At 53.7% G+C, this 14,969-nt stretch overlaps 1 long non-coding RNA gene across 2 annotated transcripts; it reads left to right on the forward strand.

The window, feature by feature from the left end:
- The first annotated feature begins 985 nt into the window (after nt 1–985).
- Nucleotides 986–5,284, forward strand: LOC131504214 (uncharacterized). 2 transcript variants are annotated; one of them, XR_009257865.1, is made up of 2 exons: nt 986–2,810; nt 4,200–5,284. It is a non-coding gene; the product is annotated as an uncharacterized LOC131504214 (long non-coding RNA). The 2 variants fall into 2 exon arrangements; XR_009257866.1 differs by having other exon boundaries at nt 986–2,296.
- The last annotated feature ends 9,685 nt before the right edge of the window (nt 5,285–14,969 follow it).

The following is a 14,969-nucleotide window of genomic DNA, read 5'->3' on the forward strand; positions in this document are numbered from 1 at the left end:
CGTTGCTACAAAAGGCCATATTTCATTCTTTCTCATTGCCACGTAGTATTCCATTGTGTATATAAACCACAATTTCTTTATCCATTCATCAGTTGATGGACATTTAGGCTCTTTCCATAATTTGGCGATTGTTGAGAGTGCTGTGCAGCCCATCCTGATGGCCACTTTTTATGACCTCAATCTGTTTATCAAGTAGTCTGATCTAATTTCTACCCCCTTCATCCCTGCCTCTGCCTCCTTCATCCCTGCCTCCCAGGATCCACACAAACAGCATCAGCCTTCCTCCACAGCCTGCCCCCCTACACATACTGGCGGAGCCTGTCGTAGAATTCTCACTCCAGGCGCACACTAGCCCAGCTTGGTGGGGGAGGAGGGGGGACTCAGCAGGGGCCACCATGCCACTGGTATCCTTGGGTTAATTCATCACTAGCCCCCTTTACTACGAAACACATTTCTGGTTTCCCCTGCATCGGAGCACGGACACCTCTCTTCACAGTATCCACACAGTTGCACCCTTCGTATCGGAGAGGGAGTTTCTCCAATCACAGACCAATCCAGAATGTGTCTTGATAACTCTGGAGACTTAAACAGGATACTTTTCAGTCTTCCCTCTTCCTCTGCCCGCACACGCACACACACAGACAGACAGACACACACACACACACACACACACACAGAGCACATGCCTGCCACACAGACACAGCTGTGTAGACAGAGACATTGTGCTTTAACGCAATGGAAACCAGAGCTTCCAAGGAGGCTCCTCTTCCCCCCCAGCCCTTGGCCGCCTGCCCAGGAAGCTCCCCATCCTCTCCAGACCCTGCGCCTGGGTCCTCCAGGAAGCGAGCACCTGACAAACTGACAGTAGCCGCAGGCCACCCCACATCCCCCTTCTCAGCCTAGAGAATCCCATCTGAAGCAGACAGGGCTTTTTAACAAACAATTAGCTTGAATTTTTCATTAGCTGCTGCTTCCTTTGCAGTTCCTGCCTCGACCCCTTTGCGTGGCCAAGCTATGTACAGCTGGGGAGGCCCAAGCCGTCACAGAGGAGAGCCCAGAGGATGCACGGGTCAAGGCTCTGGCGAACCCACCTCTGAAGTGGACTCCTGATGAAGCTGATTATAAATTAAATCCGTTTCTTCCATGCAACCCATGTGCAGCCTCCTTGAGAGACAGGTGTGTTTGACAGCCCCAGCAAAGCTCTCCTACTGCAAGAAAACCACTCTTCCCTGGGGCTGAGGATGGCAACCAGGAGGATAATGAAAACGATCAAAGAGACAGAGAAGTGGAGGCCTTCCATTGGTACGATGTTCCATTGTTTGCAATGCTCTCGCACATTCCGACTCTCACTTTAGCTTACTAACAACCCTGGGAGCTCATTATGATCATTCTTTTCAGCTTCTGGTTTAAAGAAGAGGAAGCCGGGCTTCCGGGGTAAGTGACTTCATCCAAAGACACACAACAAGGGAGTGGCTGAGGAGGGATGAAGGATGTCTTCCAATGGCAACTCCAGGCTGGATTCTCAGAACGAGGAGACCAAGTAGTTGCCCTTTCCTCTCTGGGGTCCCAGATCAGGGAAACATTGTCTAGATGAGTAAATGGATGGATGTTCAGGAGTTGATACTCAGCAGTGTTTCTGGAAATGTCTGAGAAGAGAGGGGAGAGAGAAATGAAAAAGGGCCTTTCTCAGTGCCAAATATATATGCAGACAGTGGTGGAGGAACCCATGTACACGTGCCCTGGGACGTCCATATATCGGCCCCGAGTCCTTGCCTCCAGCATCACTGCCAAGGATGTCTACGTGATGTCAGAAAGGTGCCGCTCTCCCAGATGGAGCACCTATCCCTTTAAGGCCAGCAGGAGGGCAAAGTGCCCTGGGAGGAGGAAGAAAGGCCTCTTCAGCCCTGAGAAGAAGCCCAAGGGAAGCCAGCTCCCCACCACTCCCCACAACCTAAAGAGAGGGCCACCCACCTGCCACCCACCTATCAGATCTGTATTATGACCTCATTTGGTTCCAAGTTACCTCAGGGCCCGGGGTAGGAGTGGAAGACGAGCTGGTCATTTTTGGATTGATCTGGCTGCCCGGCGATACCTAGTAGATGGTCAATGATTGCTGATGAATGAAGGCATGCATGAATGGGGGAAGGCGGGGGAGGGGGCACTGTCCCGCAGCCACACACTCCCCTCCTCCATCTGCTTCAGCCTCCCTCCTGTGTAGCATCCTGGCCTCCTGCTGTCTTCTCCTCTGTCTCCTGGCCACAGCTCTGTGGCCTTGGACTTACCTCCAGTGCTCTCCGTAAGTCTTTCCTCCACTGTCCCAGGGCCTCCGTGCAGCTGTGAACAGCAGTGAGGACTTGGTCAGCATAGGTGCCTGTGTCATCCGTCCATAAGCTCGGGAAACTAATGCCCTTGGGGGCAACGCTCAACCAACGGTAGAGGGGCCAGTGGATAAGTGCACACCCTCAGGCGGAAGGTTCTGTGTTCTCCCAGATGGTCTCAATGGAGTCCAGCCCAGTCGCCCGTAGCAGTGTCCTCCCTAATGCACCCTCTGTACACCACTTTCCCAGGGGCCTCCCACCTATCCTACCTATCATAAGACCCCTGGGAGGGTTCTCCGTGCGCCCGGCCCTCTGCTGTTTCCTTGGCTCCTGTCCACAGAACGTCCTTCGTTTCTACCCTGCTGAGGGAAATTCTGCAGCCCGCTGTCCACAGAGGGCATAGCAACCATACAGTTGGCACAGCCAGAGGACTGACTCCATACCGTGGCCTGGGCTATGCCTTTATAGACCTCTCCAAGCCTCACCTCTGGGGTATGCATTACTATTCCCATTTTATAGATGTGCACAGCAAGGTTCGGAAGAATATGACACAGGTCACAATAAGAGAGAAGCCCAGAGCCATCAGAGGTCTTACCTTGGCTTACATAGCACAGTAGGTCTGGCCCCAGAACAGCAGTGACCCCCAGAACCGGTGAGGAGACACACGGAGCCCTGAGATTGGATCCCCATCACCCCCTGGCCGAGGGACACAGAACAGAGGCTAAAGGGTGGGTGAGAGCCTAGGGGTGCAGGAAAAGCAAGATTAGAGCACAGGCGAGCAGGCTGAGGGGCTGAGAAACAGGGCTCAAAGGTCCAGACAGCCAAGTGCACAGGGCCCTGCATGTTGGGATAAGAAAGGAGGATTTTTTTTTCCCCCAGAGAGCAACCTGGAGCTTGTAAAGTCTCTGAGACAAGGGTCTAAACAAATTTCCACTTGAGAGAGCTTCCTCAGACTGGGTGGGGTCAGAGTGGCTTGGCCAATTGTCCAGGAAGGAGACAATCAAGGTTGGAGGCAGGGCAGGTGACATGGGGAGCCTGGCCAAGGAGGGGAGACACCAAGAGAACTGGAGGTGAGGAAGAGGGCAGAGTCGAGGACAGCCTCAGGACTGGCTCCTTGTCCCCACCAGAGAAGTCAAGGCTAGCCCCTAGTCTGGACAGCCTCTCCACTCCTCTCCACTCACTCTACCTGCGGCGTGCTTGGGAGCCTCTGGGAAGGGGTGAGGTTCCCTCGAGCCCCATCCTGGGAGTCTGCTGGGCCATCTCTGCCCCCTGAAACCGTGAAATATTTACAGCCCGCCGAGCAGGGGAAGTGAGGGGGAGAGAGCACATGAATTATTGACAACTTCACTTTTATCCTGGCCCAGGCTGCTGGGATGAGCACAGACCCAGGGGAGCCCCGAGGCAATCTATGGGCATTAAGCAGAGTTTTTGAGGAAGCCAGGGGTAGAGGCTCCTGACTGTCAGGGGAACCAGAGGTGGCCAGAGTAGAGCAGCCCCTGTCCCAGCCCCACGGGGAGCCCAGTGTCGAGGAGAGGGTAGTGAGAAGAGTGATTGGCAAGGAGCCCAGCATCATCGAGCCTGGCCTGGTGGCCCTCACTCCTCACTGGTTGCCTCCCAGACACCCAGGGATTTGGCCTGTCGGGGCCTCACCCCTACAAGCTGCTCGGATACCTGTCGTGACAGAGGTCAGCTGCCCCCTCTGAGATGACTGCGGGGTTGTCCCCAGTCCTGCAGGGTACCAAACCCGGTGACAACCCCTGCGGCAGCCCCGAAGGGCAGGGCTCTTTTGCCCCCACACCGTCTCTGCTGGCCTGCATCTTCGCACAAACTTGCACAGAACATCCCCTAGGAAAAGGCCTCAGGGAGACTGTTCTCTCCTAGCACGTGGGCAGCACCAGCAACCTGCCTTCAAGGGAAGAGCTAGATCCTGCAGTCGAAGAGTGAGCACTGGAATAGGAGTCAGAAGACATGGGTCTGAGTCTCAGCACCACAAGCCAGCCATGGACCCAAGCCTCAGGTTTCTTGACTGAGAAATGGATATGAATATGGCCCATCTCACGGGGCTGGTGGGCGTCTCTAGGAGACCTTGTGAGGACAGACTCTGCAGACAGAGGCACTGTTCTTACCCAGACCGGTTCTGCCCCCATCCCTGGCGGCAGCCAGTGCCTCAACCCTCCCAGACAGCGAAAACCCGACAGCCAAGGTGACAGGCAACCCGGCCGTGTGATCCGTGTGATCCTGTCCCAAGACCAGAGGCTTTTTATATTTTCACATTTTGTCCTTCCAGGACATGTGGTGTTGAGACAAGCAGCCTCCTGACAGGCTCCCTCCCTCCTTCCTGGCCTGTCTGCACAGGACAGCCTGCGGGCCCCCCACACACCAGAAGAGGGAAGAAACCGAGATGGGGAGGGGGTACACTCTAAAGCCCACACTGGAATAAGCAGCATCTGGGTCGCTGCCCTCCCTCATCGCTGAGCTGGGTGTGGGGGCTCGTGGGGCCCCCGTGGGCCTCTGATCTTCCACTGGGAGGCCCCCGAGGCCCTGAGCCCGTGTAAAAGGACAGGATTCCCGGAAGCCCACATCCCCCAGCCCCGTGCAGCGGGGAGCCAGCCGGTGTTTCTACTTCTCACTTGCCACCCCCACCTCCCCTCAGCTCAGGGCACTCTGCAACCAAGTTAGCAGCCTCATATCTTCCAGAGAAGAGAAGGAAGAGAGAAGGAAGAAGAGGTCACTAGAGGTCTGGCTGTGTGGCCATTTCTATCACATGTTCCAGGGGCGCCTGGATTGGCTCGGGTCATGATCTCATGGTTCGTGGCTTCGAGCCCCGTGTTGGGCTCTGGGCCACAGCTCAGAGCCTGGAGCCTGCTTCGGGTTCTGTGTCTCCCTCTCTCTCTGCCCCTCTCCCACTCGCATTCTGTCTCTCTCTCTCTCGCTCTTTCTCAAAAATAAATAAACATTCCATTTGACTGGACGTAGTACTTCTCCAAAGGGACGCCACTGGCCTGTGGCATGAGGTCGTTCTTGGTGGTATAGGATTAGCCCTCTTTGCAGGAAACTGGGCCGCCCAGGCCCTGGCCGCTAACGCAGCAGCCGCCTCCTACAAGACTGTCATAGCCAGTCCCTGCCTCACGTTTCCAATGGTCTCTGAGGACACAGTCCTACCGCATTAAGAAGCACTAGTTGAGGTTCCCCAGAGAACAGAGACTGGGCCTCTCTCTTTCCTGCCCGACTCCAACTGCCCGTGGCCCCAAGGACTCATCCCAGCCAGCAACTTGCACATACAATGCACTCCTACCCACCAACCCGACTCACCGGCCCGGTTTCCCACCCCGATCACCGCAGGACAGACTATCTCTACCTGCCGGACAGACAGACCCCCTGGCTAATCGGCTGTCTGGCAGAGCTGACCAATTGCCTGCTTACGAGACCGAAAGAAGAAAAGGAAGGCCTTTGCGGAGCAAGAATTCCCTGAAACCTGACCCAGATCTGCACTCAGACAGACCCTCCACTGCCTCTCAAAGTGGGGGGGGGGGGTCCTCACTTGCCCTGATTCCTTTCCTATGGGAATTCTCTGCCAACCCCCTTGAGGAACCGAGGCCCGAGGCCCTGGCTCCCAGCCTCCAGACTCCCTCCGCTTCAGCCCATTCCCCAACAATCCACCACCTGCCCTGACTCAGCACCCCGCAGCACCTTGATTCTGCCTGCCTTTACACTGACCTCAGGGATGTGTCAGAATGAGTAATGGCCCCCCAGCACCTTCCCCGCGGCTGGAAACATGCAGGCGCAGCACCTCCCCAAGCCTCCCCGGGGCGAGATCAGAGGGGCCTGTCTCAGACGCCCCCACCCCAGTTCACACTAGCTGGCTGGCCTGTGTGAAGTAAGTTCTCCCCTGCCCACCCTCCCTCCCACCTGGCCTCTTCCAAACCCTGGCCGTCCTCCACAGAGGGTAACAGCCATCTACCAAGCCAGTTCGTCACCCATCTGTCCATCCACCCACCTGCCTGCCTGACCCACAATCCACCACCCATGTATTAAACCACTCACTCGATACTCAGTGTCTATTGGGCAGTAATGGGGTCACACCTGGCCCGTGCCAGTAACTCTCGCTCAACTAGGCCCTCATTAAAAATACTTTAAAGTTATTTTTTCAAACTGTATCCCCAGGAGCTTGGCCTTCCCACTCGTTTCACATGCATTAATTGAGCACCTACTATGTGCCAAGCACCATACTGGCTGCTGTGGATACAAAGATAAAGGATATGGCAATGCTTGCCAACAGTTTGTTTGTCGCTGAGGAGACAAACAAGTGAACAAGGCATCGAAACAAGACGTTGGTCCATTTGAGGACAATTAGCAGCAGGGCATGCCAAAGAGGGGGGTAGTAGCCACACCTAGCCCCCATTTGGGGTTCAAACATGTCTGGCATGGTTCTGAGCACTGTGCATATGTTAACTCGTCTAATTAGAGGTAGGTATTTATTCCAGTGGGAGGAGGATTCCAGCCAGAGGGAACAGCCTGTGCAAAGGCAAGAAGGTCACAGTGACCGTAGCCTAGAAGCCAAATGAGAGGGGGGCAAGAAATGAGGCTGAGGACAAGGGCAGGGGTCATGGTCATTTTTCCCCAGACGTTCACTGTGTGGGGAACCAGTGATTCGGGGATTCTCTCTGCAAGACAGACAGAGCCCCAACCTCATGGAGCTTATAGTCTAGTTAGTCTTAGAGGAGTAGCGGGGGTCAATGCACATCAGAATCTACTGAGGGTGGTTTGAAAAAGCCTCTGGAAGATTCTGAAATGTATCCTTCACCTGGGCTAAGGATTACTGCACTAAATGATCCCAGAACACATTTCACACCTTAACAGTTCTGTAAAAAGGTAGATTAGAGAAAGGAGCCAAAACTTCCTGTCCCAGGAGAATCTGAGGGGCTAATGTTGGTCGTGGAGCCAGGTCAGAGGCATTGGACCCCGCTGGAGGCCCTTCCTGCCTCCATCATGATGGGTGGAGGGGATGAGAGCATCACCCAGGTCTCCCTGCCTTCAGGATGGAGGTGCTCATTCCCACAGCTGCTGACAGCTCAGAGCTGAGTCCCCTTCCACGGCCTGCCCTCCGCAGAAGGGACCCCTTCCCCTAGGGTCACACCCCAGAGCAGCCCACATCCCATGACAGATGGGAGGGCATAAAGGTCTTGATTCCCCAGCCTCAAAAAGGAATCTCTCGGAAGGGTCATCTCAGCTCCAGAGTTCCCCATGGCATCAGCCGAGACCTCTGCCGTAGCTGGTCACAGCTCAAGCTCCCCTCCTGCCCAATCCCACACACCCCTGTGAAGTGTTGATACTAAGTGCACTTCCCAGTAATCCTCTTGCAAGCAAATCTCTGTCTCAGAGTCTGCTTCCTTGAAAAACTGACTTATGACAATGGGCCATACTGAGCCGGGTGCTGGGATGGTGCTGCCTTGACAAGCCTACTCAGTTGTCCACTTTGCTATCTAAATTCCAGTTCAAACTTAGCTGCACTGAAGAGAACTGCCCAGTGTTCCTTACACATCACCTACTCTTTCAGGGTCTCCATATGCCAGGGGGTCTACCAAGTCTCTCTTACCTACATTTGATTGTCCTGGATCTTTAACATCACCAATACTACCCTTTTCTTTGTACTCCTTTCCTTAAAAAACAAACCAACAAGCAAACAAACAGAAAACTGCTTCCTCCTCCAAGAAGTCTTCCTAGACTGCTTTCCCTGAGTCGGATGAACCCAGAATCTTGGATTTGCATTTCTAGCTGTTGTTGGTTTGTAAACTTTTGTGTGTTTACAGATGGATATTTAAAGCTATGCTTACAGATTTCTTTGAAGTCTACATTTGTGCATTTCTCTCAGGAATGTGTGCTCTGCTTCTCCCATAAAGGTGGGAGACGGGTGGAGACCCCCAAGATCAAGGTCTTCCTTCATCTGTGTCTGCCCCCCGACCCTATCTGCTTGGCAACCACTTGGCTGCCCCCAGAAGTGACCAGTGAAAGTCCGATGACAGTAACTCAATAGGAATTAGAAGTAGGAACACAACCTACTTCTAGCCCTTATTCCCATCAAAGACCTGCATACACACTCTTTCTAGAACAGAGGAAGGGACAGGCAGGATAGCTATCATTATCTCCAGTTTATAAATGAAAATCCTAAGGCCAGAGAGGTGAAGTGACTTGCCCAGGGACACTCAGATAGCAAGTGGCAAAGCCTGGGCTAGAACCCGGGCCTCCCAACTCCCAGCCCAGGGCTCCTCCTGCCACAGTCCGCAGGAAGGGGCAGCCCCGTGTTGGAGAGACTGGTAGCATGGAGGGGAGCTTGGGAATCTGGTCTGAGGGCAAGTAGTGTGCTCCTGGTAGGTGAGGCAGCCCTTGCCCGCCCAGGGGGATGGGAGACGTTGGCAGGCACTTGTGGGGGGCACCCCAACTTCTACCCTTTTCCCAGATGGCCCTATGCAAAGGGCCCTTTCAGCAGACACAGTCACCAAGAAGGGAACCCAGCTGGAGGAGGAACCTGCAGAGTCCTCCAAGGTCATGGCCAAAGGCTGGGCCCACCTGCAGGAAAGGGGGATGTACCAAATACACAGGACTTCATTACACCATCCAGCAAAGGGTTCCATTCCTCCTAATATCACCCAGGCCCTGGAGAAGGGAACGAAGGGGCACTAAGGGCTCACAGGGGTCACAGCACCGTTGGAAGTGAGACCCCTGAACCTCACTGAGCTATACGCGGGGGAGGGTAGAATGCTCCATCAGGACTGTTCTCTGGCCTGAGGCCTCACAGTGGCTGAGTATCGGCACCGACTTGTGGGGGCACCTTCAGAGAGGCCTCTGAGAGCTCACCACCCCATCTCTGCTGCAGTGAGGGCCACCAAAGGCTCTATGGTCAGTCCTGAGCCTAGCTAACAGGTGCTTCACCGTGCCCTTGAAGACTTCACATGTGACTGGAAGGACACTGGGGTTAATCATCATTATCATAATAAGTTAACAGGTAGGTAGCCCTCACCCCACACTCAGGCTGTTCCCAACACTTACATACAGCAGGCTCACAGCGCTAACCACCACCCCCAGGCGGGTACTATTATTATGCCCTGGTACAGATGAGCAGACATGGCAGCGGGCTTACTTGACTGAGGTGACCAGCTACAAGTGGTAAGGGTGGGGTTCAAACCCACGCAGTCCCATAACAGTCTGCTCCTTTAGCCTCCCTGCTGTCTCACCCCTTCCAGCGTTTTGGGGCGTTCTTGTCCTAAAATTCAGTTCCTAAGCCCATAGAATTGACCAGGAAGGGACACCTCCACTCTCCCTGCCCCGCCCCCCCCCCCCCCCCCCGGGATTTGGAAGAAAATGTGCAAGCCAGAGTCCCAGGCGGCAGAAAGCCTCCCTCTGGCGAAAAGGAAAATCCCAGAGCGGCTCCTGCAGAGCCGGCAGCGGGCCCACGGCAACGACTGCATGACCCCAGCTCAGTCCACACCTGCACCACCCAGCAAACGGCACCGGGGCCCCATTCGGTTAAATGATGAGAACCACGACCTCCTCCCGCTGCCTTGCAGGCAAGCACCTGAGCCAGGGGGCGGGGGGGGGGGGGCGGGGGGGGGAGGGGGGGCGGCCGCCCTCGGGTTCATCACGGCCGCGGGAGCCACATCTTTACCCAGGCAGCGCCCTCTGCTGACCGGGCCGGCTGTGTGCGGCGGAGAAGGTGCCCCCGCCCCGGCAGAAGCCGCTGCCGCCTTCCCTAGAGCTGGACGGCCAGGGGCAGCCTCCTGAGCCTGGTCTGCCAGTTCGTGAAAAAGTAGAGACATACAGCCACAGGGAGACGCTAAGATACACAGGCCTCCAGACCAGATGGATCCAAGTCCTGTTCGCCTCAACTTCGTGGAAGCCTCAGTATGCAGATCTCTACAATGGAAGTAATCCTTCCTAGGCCCTAGGATTAGGTTGAATGCGATGATGTCATTAAGGTTCAGGCTAATAGGGAGTGGTCACTAATTACATGCCCCCACACCCCAGTACAGGCAAAGAGGTGACCCACACTGCTGGACTACTGAACCCGAGTTCACAGGGCTTCAGGTCCTCAAGCTCCTTCACCGCTCCCTTCCCCTAACCATAAGGGTGCCCAAAAGACAGTGTTCCCAGGGAGCCATCTGGGGAAGGTCCTCCCGTGTGGAGGTCTACCAACTCTCCATGGAAACTGGGGTAAATTAAGCCCCTTCTCTGGGGTTCACCATTAAATGTGGAGACTGGACAAGATTTACGGTTCCCAGATAGATACTAGACTGTCAGCACCCAGAACACCTAGAGAGCTCTTTAAAAATTCAGATTCCTAGGGGCACCTGGGTGGCTCAGTCGGTTAAGCAGCCAACTTCGGCTCAGGTCATGATCTCACAGTTTGTGGGTTCGAGCCCTGCATTGGGCTCTGTGCTGACAGCTCAGAGCCTGGAGCCTGCTTGGGATTCCGTGGCTCCCTCTCTCTCTGCTCTTCTCCCACTCATGCTCGGTCTCTCTCTGTCTCTCAAAAATAAATAAAAATGTTAAAGAAAAAAATTTTTTTTTTTAATTCAGATTCGTAGATCTACCTCCTGGGGTTCTGATTTAGACAATCACCTTGGAGCCTGGGAATTTGTATTTAAACACTCTCCCCGAGTTACTTGGACGTCCAACCACATTTCAGACCATAGTCTGACCTGGTCTTCTCCAGGTCCAAGATTCAATAACCTTAGATCTGTTGAAGAAAGGCCTAGATTGATCCGTGAGCCTTGTTCTCTAGTCTGGAGTAGGCTACCGTCCTCTCGGAAGACAGTTCAAAGAAATTTCTCCAGGGGCGCCTGGGTGGCGCAGTCGGTTAAGCGTCCGACTTCAGCCAGGTCACGATCTCGCGGTCCGTGAGTTCGAGCCCCGCGTCAGGCTCTGGGCTGATGGCTCGGAGCCTGGAGCCTGTTTCTGATTCTGTGTCTCCCTCTCTCTCTGCCCCTTCCCCGTTCATGCTCTGTCTCTCTCTCTGTCCCAAAAATAAATAAAAAACGTTGAAAAAAAATTTAAAAAAAAAAAAAAAAGAAATTTCTCCCTGCCTCTGTTTCTCCTTTGGAAAATATTGGGAAATGGCCCCTGGTTAGCAGATACACTTGGTTGCTTTCCTGAAATTCATCCTTCTTGCCTTCCTTGGTAAGAGAACCCCAAGTGAGTGTGAGGGGTGGGTGCGGGGTGGGGGAAAGGCGACTTGAAAAGAGATACAGAAACAGAGACTCCTTCTTCTTTCCCTGGATAGAGTCACGACCGGATGTGACATCTAGAACCTCAGCAGCCACCTTCCAACTGCGAAGGGATAGTTCTAAGCAGAGGGCAACACTTCTAAGCAGAGTGGAAAGCTGGAAAGAATCTCGTTCCTTCAATTACTTTGTGAAGCTGCTAAATTGGCCAACTCTGGAGCCACTTTCTCCTAGCGGTTGGGTTTTCTGTTACTTACAACAGAGAGCATCCTTACTGATACACTCGGCTTCCAAAACCAAAGGAAAACGAATGCACAGTGAGTTGTGGGCAGGTTTACTGTACTAAGAATCACCCTTCCTCCAATTCACTCCATTCTCAAGGGCCGTCAATTTTGTCTCCTAAATATTTCTCAAATTCATTCATTTTTCTACATCTCCACTGCCACCACCCTGTGACAACTGTGGCGTTTACTTCTTCACACATGCACCCTTCCCCCCTCCCAGCCATTGTCCATCCCTCAAAGTTGACCACGTCACTCTCCTGCTTCCCTTTCTCCTAGAACAGAGCCCGTATACTTTCCATGTCCACAGGGCCCTGCATTGTCAACCCCTCTCTGCCTCTTCAGCCTTGCCGCCATTTATTATTTCCAGATCATTCTCTGCTTCCACCACAATGGACTCCTAACACGTTCGAAGCTTTTCTCCCCATCAGGAGCCCCTCACCACAGGGATGCCTCTGCCTGGAATCCTCTTGTCCACCCAATCTCGTTCATCTACCAGACTCTTCCTCCCGTTCAACCCCCTCTCAGACATCACTGCCTCAGGAAAGGAACGCCTACACCAGCCCAGTGGGGCCCCTGTTCTCCCTGCTAAAGGTTTTCAAGCCTCCCAAGCTTTGCCTCTGGAACCCTCATCATCAGGTTGGTTTGGCCAAACCTTGTCCCCCTGGCTAGACTATAACCTGCATAAGGTCAAGGACCCTTTCTTGCTCATCATTGAACCCCAGCACCTCACACAATGCCTCACCTAAATCCAGGGCTCAGTACATCATTGTCAAGTGCATGAAGCTCTCACCTTCCCAGACAAGGAGGGTGCTAACTTTTAAGTTCTGCCTCCAGTACTTTAAGGAATAGACTCCTCTTCAGAGCAACCCTATTCTGTGTCATCAGAGAATGTCGGTGCTAGACAAGACCCAAAGACTTTCCAGACAAGCAGACAGAGGCCTTGGGCAGTCACTGGTTTGTCATCAGTCCTTACACATCCTCTCTCTGCCAGGTGCTGTGCTAGGTGGGGAGGGCCCAGAGTTAACTAGGGCAGGGTCCCTGCCCTCCCAGAGCTTCCTTCTGGTAGTTTTTTTCCAATATTTTTGCCCATTCTGCCCTCCCCTGACCCAGTTCTCCATCTGTCTTCTGAGGCACTAAAGGCAAGTTTGACAGCAGGACACCATGGGGCCCTGTTCCTGCCTGGGGGTGCCCTGGGGACTTCCCAAAGCTCTGATCTGAAGGACAGAGAGGCATCCAGTCAGCGCTGACCAGACACCGAAACAGAAGACTTCTTGCTAGCCCTTCTTGCCCATCAGCCAAAAGAATATGGTATCATGGAGACTCTCCGGTGTACAATGGATAGTTCATAATTGCCTCAGTTTCCCCCAGGGTGACTTCCTCCCCCAGAAGCTCTGATGTCAGGCGTATAGTAGGGGGAGAAACTCAAACTCCATTTCAGAAGAAGATAAAAATCCTACGGAATGCCCCTCAGCTCCCATCTTGGTGCCTCTTTGTTCCTCTCTAAGAGGAGCCCAACCTCATTGACCAGGGCAGAGGTGCCAGGGCCTTCGGGCCTGGCAGCCAGGACTGACAAGGAGACTAGGGGGAGAGCTAGGCTCAGGGTGGGGTTGAGGAGGGATATGCCAAAGCCGGAAGCTGTCATGTGGGAGCACGGAAAGGAGCTGAAGTCGCAGGGCTGAGCGGCATCTCCAGGCCCCTCCCAACAGTGGACTCTGGAGCTGGGCACAGTTTCCCACACTCAGGCGCCACAGTCTGAGCTTCTGGGCCCACCAGTGTCTTTCTTTGCCTTACCCCCTCACCTCAGATGCCTCATGGAAGATGCCCCGGCATCCAGGAAGCCCCCTACAGACTGGCAAGAGTGGAGGGCTGGAACCAGGGGAACGTGGCCCTGGAGAGAAAGCCACGGGCTTCTTTGCCTGATGTCTCTGGTGGTCACTGTAGGCAAGGTGGGCCGGAGGCAGCAGCAGATTAGGAAGAGAAGAAAATTGGGAGGGAGGGGCGCCTGGGTGGCTCAGTCGGTTAAGCGTCTGAGTCAGCTCAGGTCACAATCTCACGGTTCATGAGTTCAAGTCCCGCATCAGGTTCTGTGCCCTCAGCACAGAGCTCTCTTCAGATCCTCTGCCCCCCCAACCCCTCCCCTGCTTGCGCTCTCTCCCTCTCTTTCTTGCTCTCTCTGTCTCAAAAAATAAATAAAAACGTTTAAAAGAAAAAGAAAAGAAAATTTGGAAGGAAATTCATTCAGGGCAAGAGCTGCTCTTTAATTTCTCAAATACATTCTCTCGTTGCTTTCTTCTCCTCCCCCTCCCCCTCCTCTCTCTCCTCCAGCTCTCCTTCCCCCCTCTCCCTTCTCCCCCCCCACCTCCTCCATCTTTCCCTTCCAGCACAGACAGTCTTCATACAATTAAAGTAGGACAGGAATGTTTTCCAAGGCTTTAAAATATCCTTGTTAAGGAAATTCACTGGGAGGAAGAAACTCTGCTTAATTTCTTGGAAAATAAAAAGCATATGGTGGAAACTGCTGTTGTTTCTCTCGTTCTCCAATCCCCTCCCGAGGAGAGCACATCTTGGGCTCACCTGTCAGGCACACCAGGCAGGTGGGGCCCGGGTGGTGATGGCCAAATCCAAATTTGCAGTCTCCCATCTGGCTCCTGTCCTGAGTTCTGCTTGACAGGTGAGTCTAGGGACCAGGATAATGTCTTTGAACATCTGGTTGCTAGAGAAAGAAAGTAACATCTACCCCCCTCTCCCCCCCAAAATGGTCCTCCTCCCTACACAGCAGGCCAGGGCTTCAGTTAACCCACATGGGCCCCCCACTGTCCTCCAGAATTGTCACTGCAAAGGCTCACTGTGTAGGCATAAGCCAGTTCAAGGGGCTTACACCTCAGAGATAAGGCAGCAGCTGTATCCTTGTGGACTGAAAGACACAGAAATGACCCAGAAAGGGCCATTTGAGAGTAAACAGAATGGTTAGGGTGGCAGTACTTAGCCTTTCTGGGTCACTTTGAGAATCTGATAAAAACTAAAACTTCTTCCCCAAAAATGTACATATACACAAAGCAACAAGATTTTGCACTTAACTTCAGTCCATTGAATCCAGGTAAATGTTCTGTGATTCTGGAGGCAGCATCACCTTTAGACCCAGCCTCAAG

Source organism: Neofelis nebulosa, chromosome 2 (genome assembly GCF_028018385.1).
Source record: "Neofelis nebulosa isolate mNeoNeb1 chromosome 2, mNeoNeb1.pri, whole genome shotgun sequence".
Lineage (NCBI taxonomy): Eukaryota > Metazoa > Chordata > Mammalia > Carnivora > Felidae > Neofelis > Neofelis nebulosa.